The sequence below is a fragment of the Anabrus simplex genome, chromosome 1 (genome assembly GCF_040414725.1).
Source record: "Anabrus simplex isolate iqAnaSimp1 chromosome 1, ASM4041472v1, whole genome shotgun sequence".
Classification (NCBI taxonomy): domain Eukaryota; kingdom Metazoa; phylum Arthropoda; class Insecta; order Orthoptera; family Tettigoniidae; genus Anabrus; species Anabrus simplex.
The window spans coordinates 849,030,194-849,055,592 of record NC_090265.1 but is presented as its reverse complement, the minus strand read 5'-3'; positions in this window follow the sequence as shown (position 1 = coordinate 849,055,592).

Sequence of the window (25,399 nt, the reverse complement as noted above, 5' to 3'; positions counted from 1 at the left end):
TTCCCCTCTTGAGCCAATGAAATGGATTGGTCAGGCAAAGCGCGCTCTTTGTTCTACAAGTCGTGTGGAAGATAACGTTTCATTAAACTCTGTGTGGGGGCAGAAATATAACAACTTCTTGTCAGACATCCCGGTACTCATAATTATGAGGAAGATAAATACTTAAATATACAATATTTTGGAATCAAATGGAACATTGGAGTGAAAAACGAGGAGGACGCAACAGTTTTCAAAATAGGAATGTAACGTGTTGCAGTTATTTCTGATATCACTGGAATATACAGGAATATATTTGTTTTCGTTTTTAAGAGCCGAATGTCGTTCCTGGCACTACACTATTTGATTTGTGAAGATTACGCCCTACAGTGACCTGGCTTTAGTGATTCTTTACAGCGGAAGTCCATTAACTAAGCTACAGGGAAACGCCAGAATCATTTATCTCATTTTATAGAAGAGAAATCCTGTACACGCTCATGGAACACAAATGATAGCTAAATAATAATAATAATAATAATAATAATAATAATAATAATAATAATAATAATAATAATAATAATAATAATAATAATAATAATAATTAGGGAGCGGATTTCTACGGCCGAAAATGTATGAAATATGTATGCATATAAGACTTAAAAACACCGAGCTTGAGAGCTGCAGTCGCTTAAGTGCGGCCAGTATCCAGTAATCGGGAGATAGTGGGTTGGAGCCCCACTATCGGCAGCTCTGAAGATGGTTTTCCGTGGTCTCCCATTTTCACACCAGGCAAATGCCGGAGCTGTACATTAATTAAGGCCACGGCCGCTTCCTTTCACTTCCTAGGCCTTTCCTATCCCATCGTCGCCATAAGACATATCTGTGTCGATGCGACGTAAAGCAAATAGCAAAAAAAAAAAAGACTTAAAAACTGTAAATATATGACCTACTAGTAAATTAACGTACCCGTGTTTCGCTACGATATTCTACATCATATACGGATATTGAAGTAAATTACTATACATGCAGTGAATAAGGCTTTATTATAAATTGCATGTCCCTTAGCGTTATTCGAGAAACAGCATGGGAATGTCCACATACGTTGTTCCCAAAGTAAAGTGTGAATTGCGGAGTTGTGATGATAACGGCAGGCTCACTTGCCTACTGCCATACACAATCGAGTTGGGAAGTTACATTATAATGGCAGGCCCCGTTGCCTAATGCGGAATCACAATCGATTTGGAAAGTTTTCGTTACAACCGTAGGCCCCCTTTCCTACTTCCAGACAGATTACTGTTGGGGAGCTTTTATTATTGTTACCGTGTTTTTGCGGTAGTTAGAGGTGAAAGAAGGTGCGGGTGTGAACGGGTCTCAAGCTACGAAATTAGAGTTCATGTAAAATTAACAAGGTTATATTTTCTTTTCAAAATAAAGAAATAACAAGCATGGCAGGTACAGAGTAGCAAGGCAACAAAATGTAGTTACAATATTTACCGGATTTGGGCTTCGCGCCCCGACTTCACAATTCTTGGGCAATCAGCCCAACCTTACTTCAAAATAAGCTTGAACAGAGGGGCAGAAAACCCCATTCATGCTCAGGAGCACTTGCTCCAAATTACACAGAAAAGCCTCCTCGAGGCATACAACACTCAATTTTCAAGAAAGAGCCACTCGCTCTCAACATTAAGCCTATTAAAGGCCATACCAAACTCCACCTTCAAGTTGTCCTCTAAGGACATAGATACAGGGGTAAAATACCCAACCTACTGAGGTCTATTAAGTAAGAAAAAAAGGTTAATTACATGACCTCAAAAATAACCACTTGAGAGGAGGCGACCTGCACTCCTAACGCATTTGTTTTAAAAACTAATCTGGCTCTAGGCCACTAATGCAAGGGCTAATCCCATACTACTGAGGTGACTTTAGAAAAGAACAATTTACTTTACAATTAAGGAAGAATCGGTTGTGAGAAATAAGTTCACCTCAAAACAAAATGAGTGGGAGCTCGAGAGGGTTAAGCACTCTCTATCCCAATATGTAGCTTTAAAAGATAATAGATGCTAAGAGTAGTTACATTTTAGGAAACTGCTAAGCTAGCAAGAAAAGAAGTTATTAAAAGGCCATTACCTTGGTGTAGAACTGCTCCCCGAAGAAAGAGGCGCTTCCCGCCCCCTGCTATGTACTTTACACACTGAACGATGGTACTGAAGTGGCACCGAGACCCGAAAATCAGCAGTTTAAATACTCTCGCGGAAAGTTCGAGGCGTTTTTGAAATGAGCACACCCTCCCCCAAGGATTTTATTGGTTAGGGATAAGCAGCATATTCAAGTTGGGGGAAGATACATCAGATTGGACAGAAATTAATTAAAGAAATTCGGGATTGGCTAAATACAAAACAAGGGGAAAGAGAGGGGTATACAGCCAACTTAAACAATAACAGAAAAAATTTTTAACAAGAAACAAACTTTTGAAATAAAAATTTCTCCAAAAAACAGTTCTTTCACATCGCACTAGGGTGCACCATTGTAGTTTTTCAGTAGTGTCCTCTAGAAGAGAAAGTTCACACTTCTTACTACCGGTAAAACAAAAATACATCAAAAGTGGCACAGTTCAAAAACTCCAAACTTTCCAAGTAGTGACATCTTCTGAGAAACTTGAAAATTAATACCGTCGATAAAGTTCAGACTTCCTCCAGCAGAGGAGTTTCAACTGGCGCACATTTTAAATTAGCGGCGTGGAGGTGTACCGCCCGGTACAGACCTCCCCCCCCCCCCTCCAAAAGTTCCTCCAGGGGTGACACATGCAATTTGTTTGGAAACAAGGTCCAAGTTTTGATATTGATATGGAGATTAATTGCAGAATTATTTATAAGATTTTCTTAATTTGGTTTGATTCAGTTTCAAAATTGTCTTTATATTTGTAGAAGTTAAATTCAGAAGGAAACTTTTAATACTTGAAAGTGAAGAAAAATTTTCAAAGTCCACCAAATATTGCTGTTGAATTCCCAAGAAAAGGTAGTAAAATTGAACTGGAATGCACATATAGCTGAATATGTACTTCAAACGTTGATGATTTTAACGGCCAGACCAGCCGCCACTGCTTGCGTTCAGAGGAGGCCGCCCGGGCCCCTCAAGTACCCTGAGATACCGCTCGCCCGCACTATGAGGGGAGCAGAGGTGTAGAAGCACGCCGCGCCCGCGGTGAACATATACAGGCTGCGGGCCAGTAGCAGGTCGTGCGCCGCACATCAGCCTTGGCCGGGAGGAGAGCTCCGGCTCGCCGTGCACATGTCGTCCTCGCTGGGGTCGAGGGGGCCCTTCCTCTATCCCAGTCGCTGCAGGGCGCCGCGCGGCTGCGGGGGCACTGAAACATTAAAGCTAGGCGGCAGAATTTGTTGGACCATCATCTTTTTTTTTTTTGAGGGCACAGGCATGTGGAGAGGTTGAGGGGCCAGCGGCGTGCAGATATCCATGGCATTAAATAAGCCACTGAGTATAGTGGAGCAGGGGACGGGAGCGTGGTAATGGCCGTGGCAAGGTCAGGATGGCAGTTTAACTAATCGGGGGAAGTTTACACAAAATAATTACACATAAAGGGAAACAGATTGCAAGGGCAGAAGGCCTAAAAGTGAAAATTCTCAGAGAAAGAGAGAAAAAAATATAACCTTCCGATTTCTTTCAAAATAATATGAAGCAAATTAACACAGAAATTAAACCGGTTTCACCTGTGACAGGTGAACCCTAAATATCCTCTCGGTGGCTGGATTACTTAATAACAACGTAACCGGCGTAAGGAAATCGAGAATCATACACGGCCCATGAAATCTGGGGGCAAGCTTGCCCGCGGGAACAAAATTCTTGACCATCACTTGGTCGCCTACCTTCAAATTGGTGGGTCTCCGTCCACGATCATATCTTTCCCTAACCTTTTCATGAGAGACTTTAAGATTGGCTTTAGCCTTCTTCCAAAGATCTTTAATATTATCTGGATCTATTGTCTCATGTAGAATGTCAATCAGAGACCAGAGGTTAGAGAGCGGCGTGTTGGGAACAAACTAGAACATCAAAGAGGCTGGAGTAAATTTATGTGATTCATGAACCGCCGAATTCAAAGCAAAAGCTAACCAATGCAGGGACGTGTCCCACCTGGAATGATATTCATGATGATAGGCAATAAGCGCGGACCTGAGATTACGGTTAACCCGTTCAGCCAGAGATGGTTGAGGGTAATAAGCAGAAGTAGTCACATGAGAGATGGACAGGTCAAAGCAGAATTTACGAAAAAGATTTGATGTAAACGCCTTAGCATTATCAGACACAATATATTGGCACGGACCAAAAGAGGCAAAAATAGAATTTAAGCAAGTAATGGTGGACTGAGCGGTAGCCAGCTTAGTCGGAAATAACCAGGAATATCTTGTAAAACCATCTACGCATACAAAGATGAACTTGTTGGCATTTCCCTTTGACTGGGGGGAAGGGTCCTACATAATCAATATACAGGCGTTCCATGGGGCGCGACGCTTGATGAGAAGACAAAAGGCCTACCTTGGTGGACATGGTTGGTTTACTAAGCAAACAGGATTTACAAGCTTTTACTAGTTCACGGATGTCACCGTCCATACCCTTCCAGATGAACATTTCACGAACCTTCTCACGAGTTTTAAAGATTCCAAGATGCCCCCCTAATGGGGTCTCATGATAGTACTTGAAGATCATAGGCACAAGAACAGCTGGAACGACAACCTTCATCATCTTATCATGCCTCGAAGGGCAACATAGAACACCATTCCTCAGAACATAAGGGACAACATGTTCCCCAGAAGAAAGGGTTTCCATTATCGGAGCCAGCGTCGGATCTTCACGTTGGTATTTCTCGATATCCCTAAAGAGCATGGGAGCATCTGTTAAGATGGCATTAACACCAGATAGTATGGACTCGGGAGGTGATGAACTATCGACCGGTTCGAGGGTCTCGACGTCGTTGGAAAACATACGGCTGAGTCCATCAGCAACAACATTTTCGGTACCTCGGATATGCCTGACATCGAATTGGAAGGCAGAAATTCGGATGGCCCAACGGGCTATACGACCAGTACGACGCGGCCTACCTAAGACCAGCTTAAGGCTTGATTATCTGTCTCCAGGTCGAATTTGACATGTTCCAGATAGAGACGGAACTTTTCTAAGGCGAATAAGACTGCCAAACCTTCGAGCTCATATATGGAATACTTGGCTTCTTGAGCCGATAGAGTCCTAGATGCATAGGCGATGGGTCGCCTCCCTAGTTCAGTCTCTTGAAGAAGGACTGCAGCTACTGCTGACGACGACGCGTCGGTTTGGACGATGAATTTCTTCGAGAAATCGGGCATAGCAAGTACAGGGGCATTACAGAGAGCTAATTTAAGATCTTCAAAAGCGGCTTGTTGAGAAGGTCCCCACTCGAATTTGATGCCTTTCCTACGAAGAAGGTTCAAGGGCGCCGCTCTATTAGCGAAGTTAGGAATGAACTTCCTGAAGAAATTCACCATACCAATGAACCTGGCGATACCTTTGATGTCCTTGGGAGGTTTAAAATCACGGATGGTCTGTGTTCTAGAATGATCGACTGCAACACCATCAGGTGACACAATATGCCCTAGGAATGACATAGAGGGCTTAGCAAAGGCAACCTTGGACAACTTGACAGTTAACCCAGCCTTACGAAGGCGATTGAGAACTTCTCGCAGATGATCTAGATGTTCTTCAAAGGTCTCCGAAAACACGACGACATCATCCAAGTAGTGATACAAGTACTCAAATTTGATGTCGGAGAAGACCCTATCTAGCAGCCTAGTGAGTACAGCTGCTCCCGTGGGGAGCCCGAAAGGCACGCGGTTGTATTCGTATAAATTCCAGTCCGTGGCAAACGCTGTAAGATGTTTAGACTCTTAGGCAAGGGGAATTTGATTGTAGGCTTGATTCAAATCCAAGATGGTGAAGAACTTGGCCTTACGGAACCATGAAAAACAAGAATGAAGGTCGGGAAGGGGCACAGATTGTAACACCACCTTCCGATTGAGAGCCCTATAATCAATGACAGGCCTGAAGCCCCCTTGGGGTTTCGGGACTAGAAAAATAGGCGAAGAATACGCCGACTTAGAGGGCCTAATAATACCATCCTTCAACATCTGATCGATGATTTCTTTCAGAGCCTTCATTTTAGGTGGAGATAGCCTATAAGGTTGAAAATGGACAGGAATTGAATCCGTGACCTCAATTTTGTATTCAATAAGGTCAGTAACACCAAGAGTATCAGAGAACACCTCTGGAAATGACTGACATAATTTACGAATACTATCAGCCTGCTCCTCAGGTAGATGTCTAAGGTCTAACAACATCTCATCCTGGGTAGGCGAAATAGATGAACATGATACAGAATTACACTTTAACAAGGGAGTTTTACAATTGGACGCAAATTTGAATGTGCACGACTTACTCTGAAGATCGAGCACAAGACCAGTGTGAGAAATGAAGTCAGCTCCCAATATGATGGGGCAAGACAGGTGCTTAGCCACAAACAATTTGATTTTCCATGTAAATTTAAAAATACGAATTTTGACATTTACAGAACCTAGGATTTCCAGTGGAGATGAATTAGCCGAAACATATTGAACTTGAGATGAGACATAGTCAGGTAGTTTACAAACAGATTTCAATTTAGAATACCATTCAGCCGAAATAATCGAACAAACACTGCCTGAATCTAAAAGAGCTGTTACAGGTTCATTATTTAACTCAAGTTTGAGAAAAGGGACCGGTGCGGGGGTATCCGCCGCAATCCTAAGACACTCTTTGGGGCATTCAAAAGATAGATTTGCAGATTGAACATTCCCTGAATTTACGACCTGTTTGCCAGGGGCTGAGCCTCGGGAAGATGGATTAGTCGACTCAGCCGAAGCCACTAGTCACTTTTGATTGTTGTTGGAAATTGCACCTGAAGTTGAGCAGGAGGGGGTGCTATTCGAATTGGGACAATTCTAGGCGATATGTGAGAAAGCCCCACATTTAAAACAGCCTTGTGATGAACCAGCTCCATTATTTGCCCTACTAGACTTGATCAGTGGACACTTATTGCGAAGATGGTCGGGCGACCCGCAAGCATAGCATTTACGACGTGTGACTGGTCGGCGAGGAGGAGGAGGCCGAGGATTACCAAAAGAAGGAGGGGGTTCTTTCGCGACACGCAAAGAATCGGCGTATCTAACTCCTTCCGCTGAGACGGCCAATGCTTCAAGTTCAGAGAAGGTTTGCGGGCACGCCGCGAAACACAAATATGACCTATAGGATGGTGAAATTCCTTCTACAATAGCCTGTACAATCTGATCTTCAGGAAAATGAAGGGCAAACACCCTAGTATAGAATTTAATATCTTGGATGAAGTCTGCTAAGTTTTCATCCAAACGCTGTACACGATAATAGTACTTCTGAATAAGGGAGGACCTGGCCCTAGCCGGGATGAAGTTAGCTAGCAAGTGGGCGTGGAAATCCTCAATAGATGATTGCTCGGCAATGGCTCTTACTATTTTGTCTGAGAGAATACCAATTGCATAGGGATAGATGATTTGCAAAATCTAACATGGGGAAAGAGAAAACACAAGGGCATGATCCTGAAATTCAACTAAAAATCTTAAAAATGAAATTACGTCACTGGTGGTATTAACGGAAAACTTAGAGATACCTCTGAGCAACATTGCCAATGGATGAGGCAAGCTGCTAAACCCGGGTGACATAGTAGGTAAAGGTTTCATTGGCAAGGAAGTTAATTCAGAACGTATATTATTCAACGATGCACGGCGTTCAGACTCGTTGTCCAATGGGGCAGAGATAGTTTGAGCAGCAACAGTTATCCTATTGGCTTCTCCCTTAGGAGGCTCTTCCTCGCTACCTACATTCATCGTGGTGGGTTGATCAATTTTGGGAGGAACTTTCCCAGTTAACAATTGAGTGACCTTGCTAGATAATTCAGAAATACTTTCAAGCAACGTACTAGCTTCCTTCCTCTGAACGTCATTCAACTTCAGAGACAACAGATCGTTAACTCTATTTGAAAAATGATATAGCCTGGCTTGCACACGCTTATTTTGATTAGGAGAAGGATCATTTTCGTCAAAAAAACTAACTACCGATGCTAGCCCAGTAGTATTCTCGGTGATCGTGGAAAGAGAGTCGTCAATTTCTTTCTCTCCCAAATTGGGGATGGAAATGGGCAAATCAAGGGACTCTCTAAGCTTGTTGGTGTCTATCGCAACCGTGCCTCCAGATTGCACATTTCTGATAGTTAACTCATAGATCAACTCCTCCTTGCGCAAATAGTTAAGATGGAGAACATCGCGAGGGCCGGGCATGATGACAGAACAATTTTGAAACAGGAAAGATCAAAAATTCCAGAGTTTGAATCAAAGCAATGTTTAGCCGTCAAAAGGGGCTAAATTGAGACCCATTCAACCACGCTCTGCTACCACTTGTTACCGTGTTTTTGCGGTAGTTAGAGGTGAAAGAAGGTGCGGGTGTGAACGGGTCTCAAGCTACGAAATTAGAGTTCATGTAAAATTAACAAGGTTATATTTTCTTTTCAAAATAAAGAAATAAAAAGCATGGCAGGTACAGAGTAGCAAGGCAACAAAATGTAGTTACAATATTTACCGGATTTGGGCTTCGCACCCCGACTTCACAATTCTTGGGCAATCAGCCCAACCTTACTTCAAAATAAGCTTGAACAGAGGGGCAGAAAACCCCATTCATGCTCAGGAGCACTTGCTCCAAATTACACAGAAAAGCCTCCTCGAGGCATACAACACTCAATTTTCAAGAAGGAGCCACTCGCTCTCAACATTAAGCCTATTAAAGGCCATACCAAACTCCACCTTCAAGTTGTCCTCTAAGGACATAGATACAGGGGTAAAATACCCAACCTACTGAGGTCTATTAAGTAAGAAAAAAAGGTTAATTACATGACCTCAAAAATAACCACTTGAGAGGAGGCGACCTGCACTCCTAACGCATTTGTTTTAAAAACTAATCTGGCTCTAGGCCACTAATGCAAGGGCTAATCCCATACTACTGAGGTGACTTTAGAAAAGAACAATTTACTTTACAATTAAGGAAGAATCGGTTGTGAGAAATAAGTTCACCTCAAAACAAAATGAGTGGGAGCTCGAGAGGGTTAAGCACTCTCTATCCCAATATGTAGCTTTAAAAGATAATAGATGCTAAGAGTAGTTACATTTTAGGAAACTGCTAAGCTAGCAAGAAAAGAAGTTATTAAAAGGCCATTACCTTGGTGTAGAACTGCTCCCCGAAGAAAGAGGCGCTTCCCGCCCCCTGCTATGTACTTTACATACTGAACGATGGTACTGAAGTGGCACCGAGACCCGAAAATCAGCAGTTTAAATACTCTCGCGGAAAGTTCGAGGCGTTTTTGAAATGAGCACACCCTCCCCCAAGGATTTTATTGGTTAGGGATAAGCAGCATATTCAAGTTGGGGGAAGATACATCAGATTGGTCAGAAATTAATTAAAGAAATTCGGGATTGGCTAAATACAAAACAAGGGGAAAGAGAGGGGTATACAGCCAACTTAAACAATAACAGAAAAAAAATTAACAAGAAACAAACTTTTGAAATAAAAATTTCTCCAAAAAACAGTTCTTTCACATCGCACTAGGGTGCACCATTGTAGTTTTTCAGTAGTGTCCTCTAGAAGAGAAAGTTCACACTTCTTACTACCGGTAAAACAAAAATACATCAAAAGTGGCACAGTTCAAAAACTCCAAACTTTCCAAGTAGTGACATCTTCTGAGAAACTTGAAAATTAATACCGTCGATAAAGTTCAGACTTCCTCCAGCAGAGGAGTTTCAACTGGCGCACATTTTAAATTAGCGGCGTGGAGGTGTACCGCCCGGTACAATTATAATGGCAGGCAACTTCAATAATGCAAGTCAAAATTGACTTGTGCCGTTATCATTATAATGACAGGCTCTTTTCCTAATGCCAGCCACTTTACTGCCAGTCACATCGAGTTGGTAAGCTTCCATTAAAATAGCAGGCAACTCTGCCTAATGCCAGTCACATTTTCAGATGGGTACATTTGTTCATAGTGGCATGTTCCTTAGCGTTATTCGAGAAACAGTATGGGGAGGTCCCCATACGTTGTTCCCAAAGTAAAGTGTGAATTGCGGAGTTGTGATGATAACATTTGCCCACAGCCAAACACAATCGGGTAGGTGAATTTTGAACAAAATTGCATCCTCCATTGCCTTCTGGAAGTGAAATCGAAAAGGGAATTATTCTTTAAAATGGTGGGCCCTCCTTACTAATGCCACTTACACAGGAGTTGGAAAAGGACTCCATACCTACTGCCATTCAAATTCGATGTGGGGAGTACTGATTATAATAGCAGACACAGCCTTTCTTGATCGCTACAAATCGACATCAATATAAATCGACATACAAAAGTATATGCATGTTTAAAATATTGCAGACCTTCATTTACAGATTAACTGCTGCTAAACGGTCATATCGACAAACGGATTGTACCACATCACGCCGTATTTAGCGGCCTAAATGGCTGGTCTATGATATTTTATTATGCCTCATATATTCATGGATCAGATTGAGTTAGAAACGTTGAATAGGGTGAAATTTGCGTAAGATTGTCTCACAGTGCTTTACTTTCGGATAATTATGTGACAGCTACGAACATAGCATTTGGCTCACACATGGCTTCTGGGTGGGCCAATAATCGTGTATAATTTGATTACTCTATCTTTCTATAAGTGTTTCAAAGTATGAATTATGCTTGTAAAAATTGCAAAATTTACTTACAGTTAAGGAATAGAAACAAATCCAACATATATGGGATAGAGGTACGACAAAACGTCATAGGACCAAAGTTCTAGATCTCTCCGCGAAGTACTTCGAAACGAAGACGTTCTGCACCGTCATTAAAATTGCCTCGATATTTCGATATTCTTCGAGGATAGAAAGTGAAAAATTTAAAGATCTTGTAAGTTTTCCGTCGGTTACAGGCTAAAACGTATAATTTGTCCAAATTTCAATTTTCTAGCTCGTCTGGCACATTGTGTCGCTATCTTGATTTTGGCGGAGGGGATATACATTAGGACATTGGGGAAACTAAAGCTAAAAAATATGCAGGTGGTCATTATTATTCTTGAAACGGATAACTATAGGGAAATTTCGCCAAAATAGTCAATGTACAGACACACGGTCGTTACGATTTTATTTACATGGACAGAATTTAAAATATGACTTAATGAATGGCGTGTACGTTATATACAGAAACACTCTTTTTAGGATTGTTATAGGCTGCAATAAACATAGAGTTAAAGTAGTTTAAATTATTCGAAATCTTTAATCTAAAAATCAACTATGATGCTGAATAATTCATCAACTCATTAAGGGTACACTGCATACTCCTAGGCAAGGGTGGACCCTGTGGAGGACATGAACACTACAGTTACTTTCATTGTTCAGTATCCAATCAGTTTATTGTTATACACAAAATATGCGTTATTGGAAAGAAGCATTGATACCTGATCTAGTCTACATTATCAGGATTGTTGCAATTTATTGCCACATGCATCTTAGGCTATTGAATGAGATTCTTCTCCTGTTGTCGCTGAGTATCGCCTTATAGAGAGAGAAACTCCTTTCTACTTCACATAATGTAACGGGAGCGTACCTGAATAATGTTAGATTATTTGGAGTAAATTCCTGGAAATATCTGCAGACTTGCCTTTGCTTCCGTGAAAACAATACTCCTGTTCTCAGGAATTGACCCAACCAGCAAACACTAGCTCTTACGTGCTGGAAACATTCCATACACTTCTTTTCAATGGACCTTCAGTAGAAATATATTCCAATCTATCAAGAAAAATAATCTATACCATACTCTGATTTCCAATAAACGAAATTTGAATGAAAATGACCCAAATACGTCGTTATAATGAGATTTTTTCAAAAAAATCCAGAAAACTAAAGAAATGACTACATATGCACTTACATGCCCAATATAACCAATTAAATTTTTATTATCATACTTGGAAACGTGTTGAAATTACAAGACTACATAATAAATGTTAAGGAAGAAGATATGACTTTTCATAGAAATCCGCCCCCTAACAATAATAATAGTAATAGTAAAAATAATAATTGTTCCGAGGTATCTGTGGAACAGTAGAGGTGAAAGAAGGTGCTGGGTGGAATAGGTCTCAACTTACGAAATTAAAATTAATTTAAAATTTTAACAAAGGTTATATTTTCTTTTCAAGATAAATAAATAACAGAATATAACAGGTACCAAGTAGCAGATGAACAAATAAAGAAAGTACAATTACAGTTTGTTACTGGATTTGGGCTTCGAGCCCCAGACTCACAATCCTTGAGCTATAAGCCCAACTTTACCTATATACAAGGTTCAACAAAGGGGCAGAAAACCCCAATCATGCCAAGGAGCACTTGCTCCCAATTACCCACTAAAGCCTCCTCGAGGCACACAGAAAATCCCCTTTTAAGAAAGAGCAAACCCGCTCTCAAACATCAAGCCTATACAAAGGCCACACCAAACTCCACCTTCAATCTGCCCTCCAGGCACACAAGAACAGGGGTAATAATACCCAATCTACTGAGGCCTATTCAGTAAAGAAACAGGTCAATTACATGGCCCAAAATTCTGAGTTTAATGGAGGTGTAACTTGCACTCCTAATACATTTTTAAAACCTATTTGGCACTAGGCCGCTTATGCAAGGGCTAATCCCATACTACGGAGGTGACAAGATAAGAAAACTTATTTACATTACTAAGGGAGAAAAAAAGGAAATGAAAATGTAGTCACTTCAGAACAATACGAGTGGGAGCTCGAGAGGGTTAGGCACTCTCTATCCCAATTTATAGTTCAAAAGCCTAAATTTTACCAAATGTCTATTACATTTTTAGGATAGGTTACATGAGAAAAGTTTCGAACCTGCCCCGAGGGTTAAACTGCTGAGCTAGCAAGAAATAAAGTTATTAAACGGCCATTACCTTGTGGATAAACTGCTGCCCGAAGAAAGAGGCGCTTCCCGCCCCCTGCTACATAATCACACTAGGAGAGATGCTACTGAAGTGGCCAGGAGACCAGAAAATCAGCAGTTTATATACCCTCGTGGAAAATTCGAGACGTTTCATGAATGATTACAACCCGCCCACAAAATTGTATTGGATAACAGCAAAAACGAATACACCAGACGAAGAAGAAACACCTTATTGGTGGAAAATTAATTACAGAAATTCCTCATTGGTCAAATTCAAAACTGGCGGAAAGAGAAGGGTTATACTGCCAACCCAAACAATGACTGAAAGAAATTTAACAAAGAACAAACTTATGAATAGCAAATTTCTTCAAAAAAAAAATTTCCTTCACTTCGCACTAGGGTGCACAATTGTAGTTCTTAAGTAGTGCCATCTAGAAGAGAATGTTCACACTTCTTACTACAGAGAAAACAAAAACAAATCGAAACCGACATAGTTCAGAACACTTCAAAATTTACAGTAAAGACATCTTCTGAGAAACCTTAGAATTAATGTGGTTGTTAAAGTTCAGGCTTTCTCCAGTAGAGGAGTTTCAACTGGCGCAATGTTTGAATTATCGGCGTGGAGGTGTACCGCCCGGTACAATAATAATAATAATAATAATAATAATAATAATAATAATAATAATAATAATAATAATAATAATAATAATAATAATGTCAAGAAAATATTTCAAAATATAGTTGTGATTTCGTCTATGGCATTCATATGAATGATGTCCGACTCGTTGGCTGAACGGTTAGCGTACTGGCCTTCGGTTCAGAGGGTCCCGGGTTCGATTCCTGGCCGGGTGGGGGATTTTAACTTTAATTGGTTAATTCCAGTGGCACGGGGCCTGAGTGTTCATGTTGTCTTCATCATCATTTCAAATTCAAATAGAAAGATCTGCACCTGCGAGTCGAACTCGTCCTGGGATATCCCGGCACTAAAAGCCATACGACATTATATGAATGATCTACTACACCTGGTAATGAAATGGCGTATGGCTTTTAGTGCCGGGAGTGTCCGAAAACAAGTTCGGCTCGCCAGGTGCAGGTCTTTCTATTCGACACCCGTAGGTGACCTGCGCGTCGTGATGAGGATGAAATGATGATGAAGACAGCACATACACCCAGCCCCGTGCCATTGGAATTAACCAATTAAGGTTAAAATCCCCGACCTGGCCGGGAATCGAACCCGGGACCCTCTGAACCGAAGGCCAGTACGCTGACCGTTCAGCCAACGAGTCGGACACTACACCTGGTTATAAATCAACAGAAGCACTGTCCAGCATCTTGACTGACATTACATCTTTACACCACGGAGAGCAATGATATGCTGGCTGTTATGCTTGAAGTTCAAAGGTAAGCCATAAGATGACACCACAACATAGAAGCGTCATGCTACACCCTATTTCAATAGAGATCTCACTTTTCACAAATTTGTCGGTTACATCCTTATTCAGGAGAGGTCTACAATTATAACTGCCTCAGTGTATTAGTGGTAGTGTGACTGACCCATGACTGTAAGTTCGTGGGTACAATCCCTGCTGAAATATTTAACTATGGAAGAGTGGTCAAAAATCTTAGCATATCATTTCACTGTTAGGCTCTGTTGGTATGCTAAGGAACTATGGTAACACACTCGGTATTCTTCTTCCTCTAACGCTTTTCGAACATATGTGGGGTCACTGGTATGAACTGTGTATCACGTGCAGATTTGACTCTGTTTTACAGTTGGAGGCCCTTCTCGAAGCCAACTCTATGTTGAGGGATGTAATCACTATTGATTGTTTCTGTGGTGGTTGATAGTAGTGATGTGACGAGTCGAATACTTTATCATCTCGAGTCACTGGTATTTGGAAACACTACCAACTCGAGTTTGGACTCGAGTCGACCGGTAGGGCAGGGCAACCGAGACAATCGCAATATATCGTAAAAGAGGCGAGTGAGGCAACCCGAGTGCCTTCTGTGTACGCGAAGTTTACTCGAATCTATGTTATAACTGTGCGGGTTGCACATAGTTTGAGGCAAGAAAACGGAGACAATTGTAGTACAATAATGCATTTTCTACCAGAAATCACATACTTGTTAAATTAACACTGGCTCGCACCTGAATAAAACATTAATAAATAAGCAAACAGAAATACAGAGTTCTTCTCAAACGTAAACCAAATAATGGTATCAACACTTTGCAAAGTAAACTAATTCTGTAACACATTACACTAAAGCTGAAGGAAAAAGACTTAAAACTTTGTAGAAATAAAGTTAATACTGTAACTGGTCTCTTGCTTAAATTAGGAACAGATCTAAGAACAGAAAGCACTCGGCCGAACTCTGGGCCATTCGGGACATTTCGTATATTTGCCGTCATGTAGCAAATGACGAGTCAAATACTTCGTCAACTCGAGTAAATCGTATTCGGAAACACTGCCAACTCGAGTTGGCGACATTCCCTATGTCTTGTGAATGAGATGGGATGCAAAAGTACATAAACAACTGTTTTTCTTATAAATGAATGAATACTCGATAGTTGAACTTGCGTTCACTTCCTAGCATTTATTAAAGTCGATCAGTCAATGAACAGAGAGCACTCGATCTCACTCGGGACGATTCGGGCGAGTTCGTGTGTATGACTCGGGTGACACGAGAGCGCGTCAGCGAGTGAGGTCTTATCGCAGTCGGCCATGACTCATCTGGATATCCGTCGATTTCTTCAATCGAGTTACAACAGAAAGTCACTCGAGTTGACTTGAATACATGTTCGACTCGAGTTGAACGAGTTGAAATATTCGACTCGTCACATCACTAGTTGATAATGAAGCGTGCTGTCTGAATGTGAAGAGGGGAGTGTTGGGACAAACACAAACAGCCAGTTCCCGAGCCAGAATACTTAATCTGTCGTTACCGGGCCAGGAATCGAACGTGGGACCCTCTGAATCGAAGGTCTCAATGTTGACCATTCAGCCAAGGAGTTGGACGGTAATACACCCGTTGTTACACTGTAAAATTAAATTAACTCATCCATAGGAACCATCCATAAAAGTGGATAGTAATTTCCCAGAATTCTTTAATGTGACAAATTGGGTAAGGCGTCGTGCACAGTATGTCATCAATAGAGCTCCCGAATTCAGGATTGGTGGAATTTCGACTGGTGGCAGGAAAAATACCAACCTGCACTTTACCTAATGACCAGATTACACGAGTGAAGAATATGAGGCTTTATAGCGGAGTCATGACTGAAATACTTCGATTTTTGACCCACTTCTTCTTCTTTCGAATCCCGTTATCACTTCTGCCCTAACGCCATTTTTAAAGCGTTAAATGCCGGATTTATACGGTAGCGGCATTGCATATCTGGAGCCCCTTTCTCTCAAGTTGTCAGAAAATATTCCGGACTAACAATTCAATAATCCCGCTGGAATATAGTTACCATGTAGTAGTCCTACGCTGTGCATACGACGAGACAGGAGTCTGAGGGAGTAACTTACAGTCCAGAGCATCTTTAATTCAAGTATGTTTCTTAAAAAATTCAATTAAATTTTCTACCTTAAAATGTTTTCAGCTCATTGCCGTATACAACATGCTCCTTGGTACAGAGTTCTTATCAGATTCACCTAAAATATCCTGATAAAGTTTCAATACATACAGCAATTAAAAACAGCTCACTCTATCCTCGCTACTCGAGAAGAAAATTAGCATTTCCCCCGTCCATCAGCACCGGTCAAATTTCGGCTCTGGTATGAGAAAAAATTTAACCGGATATCTCACATGAATTTAGTTTCAGATCGAAGGGTCATTCACGATATATTTCAGCACCTACCCAGTGTGTATTAACAGTTGAGGAGTGAAAAATCAATAATATTAAGAATAAAAATAGAAATGTGATTTAAGTTACCGGTACTTAATTTCCGTTAAGAGGTACCTACACTTTTGAACTTAGGAAAGTAGAGTGTATTGAACTTTTTGTTACGCAGCAGTGGAATTAAATACTAAAATGAATATTAGTATTTAGTGTAAAAATCATCCAGACTAATACACTACGACGATAAATTAATTATATGTTATAAGCATAATCTACGTACCTAATTACTCTAGACTTCAACAGAGTTATATATTCTAAGTTGCCTTAAGTATAGTTCTGTTACTAACTAGCATGTATTAATTCTTTCCTTCCATCAATTTACTTTCTCACATTCCCTTAATAACGATCAATAATTCTACAATCCTTGCCGGGTGCATCTACCCTCTGTTCAATAACATTTCAATCAAGGGAAGGACAGTATGTCATAAAATGTGAATTATACAAGAGAAGGAAATACAGTTTTTCCAACATTCTGAAGTAGTTGTTATTGCAAATAAATCATGTAAAATCAAGGATTAACCCATTTATCAGTTTAACACATACATTTATTCTAATTAAGATTCAAATTGTGCGATAAAATACGTTGCGTAAAATCAATGTGTAATTAGTTTGTCATCTGAGTGTGTGTTTCAGGCGGAAAGTTCACGATAAAGCAAATTATATTTGAATCGGTTACTTTTAAAACCCCGTAAGTCACATTTCTTGACAATTTCGTTTTGTGTGATGAAATGAATGTCGAATGTCTTGAGTTTTGTGAAGAACCTCCGTAAGTCTGCTGTATACAATGGCCGTGGAGGGATCGGCAATATTTGTTTTAGTTATAAAACTCCGTAAGTCTATGACTTGCTGGGTTTCTCAAGGTAAGAGTGTTTTACCGCTAGAGTGTGCTGTCAGCATCAGCTGTTGGTAACACGAATTTCACTAATCGCGGGAAGCACATTGTTTTGCATTTGTTATCGAAGTGTTCTCTATTGTTGTGCAAGCATGACTTTTTCAGACGATAATAATATTAGTGTCAAAAGAAAAGAAAATAGGAATTAGAAATGCGCATTTTTATAAGTGTAACAAAATACAAACAGCAAGAGTGAAACAACCTTCGTATGTAGGCTACAATGACAAAGAAGTGCATCACGAAATACTAATGTACCTTGCAAGTAGTTTTATGTTTAAACTAATATTTGCTTCCTAATGAAGCATAATATAATTGAAAATAACTTCTCCAACTGTTATAATTTGTCTCCTGGAATACTGTGTATAACTGGAGCACCACTAACAAGGAATGAATGGGGAATTTTCATTTAATAATCATGTTTCATGTATTATTATGTCTTAAAATATTTATAATATTGTACACATTTAAAAAATTAGACGAACATGTTTTGTAACTTCTGGTATGTGAACGTTAATTTGGTAGTTGGGGTTCCAATGGTCGCACAGCATACCTTGAGACCATAGCTGCTCAGGGTATGTCAAAACGAAGTTATACTTCTTCTGTAGGCGTAGCCATGCATTAAACTGTCAGGTGACCCCTCAAAACAAAGTGAATAGCGGTGGGTCTGTGTGTCGTTGTGAGGTACAGAGGCTACTGCTGTCATTTCATCACGTTGGACGTCAACCAGCACATGCCATGAGACATCCTAACGAGGTTCTAGTCGCAAGGGCCGTCACATTGATCCAGGAAGGATGGACTTTTCGTCGTGTTGCTGTGGATCTCAATGTCTCTCCGTCAGTTATTCACCGCTTGTGGAATCGCCACAATGAGACAAGATGGTTCACAAGGAGTGTTGGACAAGGCCGTGGACACATGACAACCCCATAGGATGATCGATATCTGACTATCTATGCGTTGCGACGTCGTTCAGCAACTGCCAGAGAACTGTAACAAGACCTCAGGAGAGTCACTGGAGTCACGGTGTCTGACCAGACAGTAAGGAATAGGTTATGAGAAGTGTCCTCACGACCCAGACGTCTTGTTCCAGTGCCCCGTTTAACGCAGTAACATCGCGCCGCACGCCTTCTGTTTGCCCATACGCACGAAAACTGGCAACTGCGCCTATGGAGACCTGTGTTATTCACAGACGAGTCCAGATTTCACCTGACACAGCGTGATGGACGTCAACGTGTATGTAGATGCCGTGGTGAGCAGTACATACCAAATGTTGTCCAAGAAGGCGACCGACTCGGGCACGGTTCTGTGCTGGTGTGGGGTGGCATCAGTATTGATGGCCGCACGGATCTTGTCGACGTCCGTTGTAATCTTACCACTGCGGGGTACATCGAGCAGATCCTGCTACAGCATGTGTTGGTTGTTGCATACGGTGTTGGCCCTGAATTCATACTCATGCACGACAGCACCAGGGCTCATGGGCGCGCATCATCACAGCTGTTTAGCGAGAACTGGACATTCAAGAGATGGAGTGGACAGCAGTGAGTCCCGACCTTAATCCCATCGAGCATGTGTGGGATAGGCTTGACAGAAGTGTTCATGGGCGTCCTGTTCCACCACAGACTCTACAACACCTCGAAGAGGCTATCATTGAAGAACGGGACCTGATACCGCAACGTGACCTCCGTTGACTTATACGGAGCATGCCACGTAGGTGCCAAGCTGTGATAAATACTCGTAGTGGACATACACCATACTGCATCCCTCCAACTGTGATAAAAATACACCCTGGAGGACTGTTATCACTTGGTTTTCGCCCCTATTTGGACATTTGTTTTTGTGTGCTGGAAATGAACGCAAATCCATCGATGTTCTTTTGTATACTTAACGGTAAAGAATGAAGGTTTAGTTGGTAATAAACCTAGGTGTGACGTATTGTTTTGTGGAGCATAGCATAACGTTCCCCTAATTTTTGAACAGTGAATATTGTCTTGTAAAATTTGGGCGGAATTCATTGTGTTTATAGTATTTTATGCATGATTAAAGCAGATATACATATCAGTAAATCATATGAGTATGAATTTTGGTTTCTCCTCAAGTCAATAATACAGTGTTGTTCATTTGCATTTAAAATCCCGTAAGTCACAGAGTTTTAAACTATCTACAGGCAAAGTTAATAAAGGATAAAGCTTCATATCCTACTTCCATGATGTTTTTCTATGAGTATTAGTTCTTAGAGACAAAAAAGGTTACAAAGAGTTCTTGGTTTATTCACCAGTAAGTTTTTTCTTCTTTCCCACAAGTTTACATTTCGTGACTTACGGGGTTTAAAAATAAACTATTCATTTATCATCCAAGAAATTCACCATAGCCAATAAATACTGTTGTAAGGCCTGTATGTTGCTGATCTCGTGATAGGACCATCCTCATTTGAGGATATTGTGCTCCTTCCACGGTTCTAACACGTTCAACGATTGCCTTGTCTTGACTAAGGGAATTTCAGCTCTTGAAATTCTTATCCATCTCACCGGTCTAATTTTAAGGCTTTAAATACACTGACTGACAGAGCAAATGCAACACCAAGAAGGAGTGGTCAGAACTTTATGCCAATTGCAGGGTAGACTGACGTCACTGAGGTATGCTCATGATGTGAAATGCGCCGCTGTGCTGCGCACGTAGCGAACGATAAATGGGACACGGCGTTGGCGAATGGCCCACTTCGTACCGTGATTTCTCAGCCGACAGTCATTGTAGAACGTGTTGTCGTGTGCCACAGGACACGTATATAGCTAAGAATGCCAGGCCGCCGTCAACGGAGGAATTTCCAGCAGACAGACGACTTTACGAGGGGTATGGTGATCGGGCTGAGAAGGGCAGGTTGGTCGCTTAGTCAAATCGCAGCCGATACCCATAGGGATGTGTCCACGGTGCAGCGCCTGTGGCGAAGATGGTTGGCGCAGGGACATATGGCACGTGCGAGGGGTCCAGGCGCAGCCTGAGTGACGTCAGCACGCGAGGATCGGCGCATCCGCCGCCAAGCGGTGGCAGCCCCGCACGCCACGTCAAACGCCATTCTTCAGCATGTGCAAGACACCCTGGCTGTTCCAATATCGACCAGAACAATTTCCCGTCGATTGGTTGAAGGAGGCCTGCACTCCCGGCGTCCGGTCAGAAGACTACCACTGACTCCACAGCATAGACGTGCACGCCTGGCATGGTGCCGGGCTAGAGCGACTTGGATGAGGGAATGGCGGAACGTCGTGTTCTCCGATGACTCACGCTTCTGTTCTGTCAGTGATAGTCACCGCAGACGAGTGTGGCGTCGGCGTGGAGAAAGGTCAAGTCCGGCAGTAACTGTGGAGCGCCCTACCGCTAGACAACGCGGCATCATGGTATGGGGCGCTATTGCGTATGATTCCACGTCACCTCTAGTGCGTATTCAAGGCACGTTAAATGCCCACCGCTACGTGCAGCATGTGCTGCGGCCGGTGGCACTCCCGTACCTTCAGGGGCTGCCCAATGCTCTGTTTCAGCAGGATAATGCCCGCCCACACACTGCTCGCATCTCCCAACAGGCTCTACGAGGTGTACAGATGCTTCCGTGGCCAGCGTACTCTCCGGATCTCTCACCAATGAAACACGTGTGGGATCTCATTGGACGCCGTTTGCAAACTCTGCCCCAGCCTCGTACGGACGACCAACTGTGGCAAATGGTTGACAGAGAATGGAGAACCATCCCTCAGAACACCATCCGCACTCTTATTGACTCTGTACCTCGACGTGTTTCTGCGTGCATCGCCGCTCGCGGTGGTCCTACATCCTACTGAGTCGATGCCGTGCGCATTGTGTAACCTGCATATCGGTTTGAAATAAACATCAATTATTCGTCCGTGCCGTCTCTGTTTTCTCTCCAACTTTCATCCCTTTCGAACCACTCCTTCTTGGTGTTGCATTTGCTCTGTCAGTCAGTGTATTTAAATATCTCTTGCTTTTCGTGGATAATTCCAGGAGTCATCATGATTACATGAAATGGTCGAAAACGTTTATCTCTCCTATCACATACGCATCTTCTTCTGGAACCATTGTTGGCCACACGTAGTACCTATTTTTGAAAACAAGGAACTAGTACGAACGTCATATCAAGATGCTGGCAATAACGACTTAATATTTTAAATGGAATAGGTTTAGGAGACATTACGGCAACTGAAGTATCACTATGACGAACTATAAGAACTATAAACAAGGTCTACACGCAGTTGACTTTTAACAACTGGCAATGGTTATACCTAATTCCACCAGAGGCACGGGCTGACTTACTACCTTCTCCATGCCAAACCTCGTGGACTTAACACACGTTTGGACTTGCGCCAATCGTAGAAGCTAATCTACTGTACCAGTTGACTTGCTACCTCTTCCTTGCCATTGGCATGAGGGTTTAGTACGTTCTGCATGGAAAAACGAAATTTCGATTTTTTTTTTTTTTTTTACTTACTGCTTTTCCCATGTCAACGCCTCGATTTTTAACTTATGCTCCTTGTCTATAAATGTCTCTCTCAATTCTCTTGCCTCTAAAGAGTCTTTTATAAGATGTGCCCATCCCATATCTTGACAACGTAGTAAACATTTATACGTACATATTTTGTCCGTGTGTTTTAATTGTGTGTACCCCCATTAACCATCATATCATATCTCTAATTTACCTTTTCATCATACTATCATCGTTTGCCTTCGTTTTCCCAAATATATTACAAAATGTTCCTAGTGACCTCCTATTTTACACTGTGAAGCGATTTCTTGCTTTTCAAAATCATTAACTCTTAGATCTACTTTACTTACAAATACTTCGCTGTTTTATGCTATCCCTTTCCCCGTAATATCCCATTCCTAATGTTTTCAAAATTTCCCGTATCCCATACACCCAATACCTGTGGTTCTGACGTTTCATTTTGTGCCGTAAAAATGTTAATAGATGCAACGGTGTCTCAATTTTGCTTCATAGGAGATATTTAACGTGTCAGAAATCAGTGACAGAGTTGTGACATTTAAAGGCCGTTAAATATCACCGAACCCATTCAATTGTAACTATTTTTAAGTTCATCGCTATCATCATTATCATTTAGAATTACTACAAAGTATATTTTTACATATCACAGGTTAGTTTAAGGGGATACGGAATGCCGTACCCTTACAACGTTAAATTTTGGTCTAAAGAAGCTATATTTTCTTCCAAACCATTCGAGCTAGGCACTTCAAAACTTTACGGGTTTTGCTTGACTTCTTATTGAAACAACGATAAGAATAAATGCTTGGTTCCCTTTTTCTGGTAGTGTTAATGTGTTTTTGTTGAAATAATTGTTAAAATAAGACCAAATTTCCAAAATGGTCGTTTCAGCAGTTGTAATACATTCATGCAAAGAATCATCTAAGTAAATAACTGGATGAGAAAATGTCCCTTGAGCATTAAACAATTACGATTAGCAAACCTAAAAGTTTTCCCTATTCAACTTCAAAGTCAGTCTTTCTTTCTTGTTCGTTTTTTACATAACAGACGGCAAAAGGGACCTACATCCAAAGGTACTCCTTCCATTCCGTCAACATCAACGCGTACCAGCCACCGTTTCGCGGACTCTCGTAATCCAGTTACCACACGCTTCAGGAATACCTCTGGCTCAACCTAAAAGACAGCCCTGCAAGTATATTATAGTATCGTACTTACTAAAAAGCGTTTATATATTCCATTATGGTAAACAATATCAGAAATTACTGTTAAGGTACTAGCTCCAATTAGGAATTATTGGTAAATCTAAGACGCTGGATACAAGTTGAATTTTGAAGCTTGACATTTTCGTCACCAAATGCAAACCAAAAATAATTCATGCATAGGAGGTGACAATGCAACACCAAGGAGGAGTGGTTCGAAAGGGATGAAAGTTGGGAAAAAACAGAGACGGCACGGACGAATAATTGATGTTTATTTCAAACCGATATGCAGGTTACACAATGCGCACGGCATCGACTCAGTAGGATGTAGGACCACCGCGAGCGGCGATGCACGCAGAAACACGTCGAGGTACAGAGTCAATAAGAGTGCGGATGGTGTCCTGAGGGATGGTTCTCCATTCTCTGTCAACCATTTGCCACAGTTGGTCGTCCGTACGAGGCTGGGGCAGAGTTTGCAAACGGCGTCCAATGAGATCCCACACGTGTTCGATTGGTGAGAGATCCGGAGAGTACGCTGGCCACGGAAGCATCTGTACACCTCGTAGAGCCTGTTGGGAGATGCGAGCAGTGTGTGGGCGGGCATTATCCTGCTGAAACAGAGCATTGGGCAGCCCCTGAAGGTACGGGAGTGCCACCGGCCGCAGCACATGCTGCACGTAGCGGTGGGCATTTAACGTGCCTTGAATACGCACTAGAGGTGACGTGGAATCATACGCAATAGCGCCCCAAACCATGATGCCGCGTTGTCTAGCGGTAGGGCGCTCCACAGTTACTGCCGGATTTTACCTTTCTCCACGCCGACGCCACACTCGTCTGCGGTGACTATCACTGACAGAACAGAAGCGTGACTCATCGGAGAACACGACGTTCCGCCATTCCCTCATCCAAGTCACTCTAGCCCGGCACCATGCCAGGCGTGCACGTCTATGCTGTGGAGTCAATGGTAGTCTTCTGAGCGGACGCCGGGAGTGCCGGCCTCCTTCAACCAATCGACGGGAAATTGTTCTGGTCGATATTGGAACAGCCAGGGTGTCTTGCACATGCTGAAGAATGGCGGTTGACGTGGCGTGCGGGGCTGCCACCGCTTGGCGGCGGATGCGCCGATCCTCGCGTGCTGACGTCACTCGGGCTGCGCCTGGACCCCTCGCACGTGCCACATGTCCCTGCGCCAACCATCTTCGCCACAGGCGCTGCACCGTGGACACATCCCTATGGCTATCGGCTGCGATTTGACGAAGCGACCAACCTGCCCTTCTCAGCCCGATCACCATACCCCTCGTAAAGTCGTCTGTCTGCTGGAAATGCCTCCGTTGACGGCGGCCTGGCATTCGTAGCTATACACGTGTCCTGTGGCACACGACAACACGTTCTACAATGACTGTCGGCTGAGAAATCACGGTACGAAGTGGGCCATTCGCCAACGCCGTGTCCCATTTATCGTTCGCTACGTGCGCAGCACAGCGGCGCATTTCACATCATGAGCATACCTCAGTGACGTCAGTCTACCCTGCAATTGGCATAAAGTTCTGACCACTCCTTCTTGGTGTTGCATTTGCTCTGTCAGTCAGTGTACATGCACCATCTTGTAAATTATGTACAAAAACACATACACTTATAGTTAGAATACCATCATGGTTCAAGCTTCGTTTTTAAAGAGGTTATTTCAAATATTGAGAAATTTAATTATATTTTTAATTCTTTTTATTGAAATTCTCATCCCGAATACCTTAATATTTAAGAGACCGCCAGATCTTCATACCACCGCCAGAACTCTGGATTCAACTCGTGAAGAGCTACACCAACGAAAACTATGAATTTCCGAGCGGTCTATTTTGGCAGAG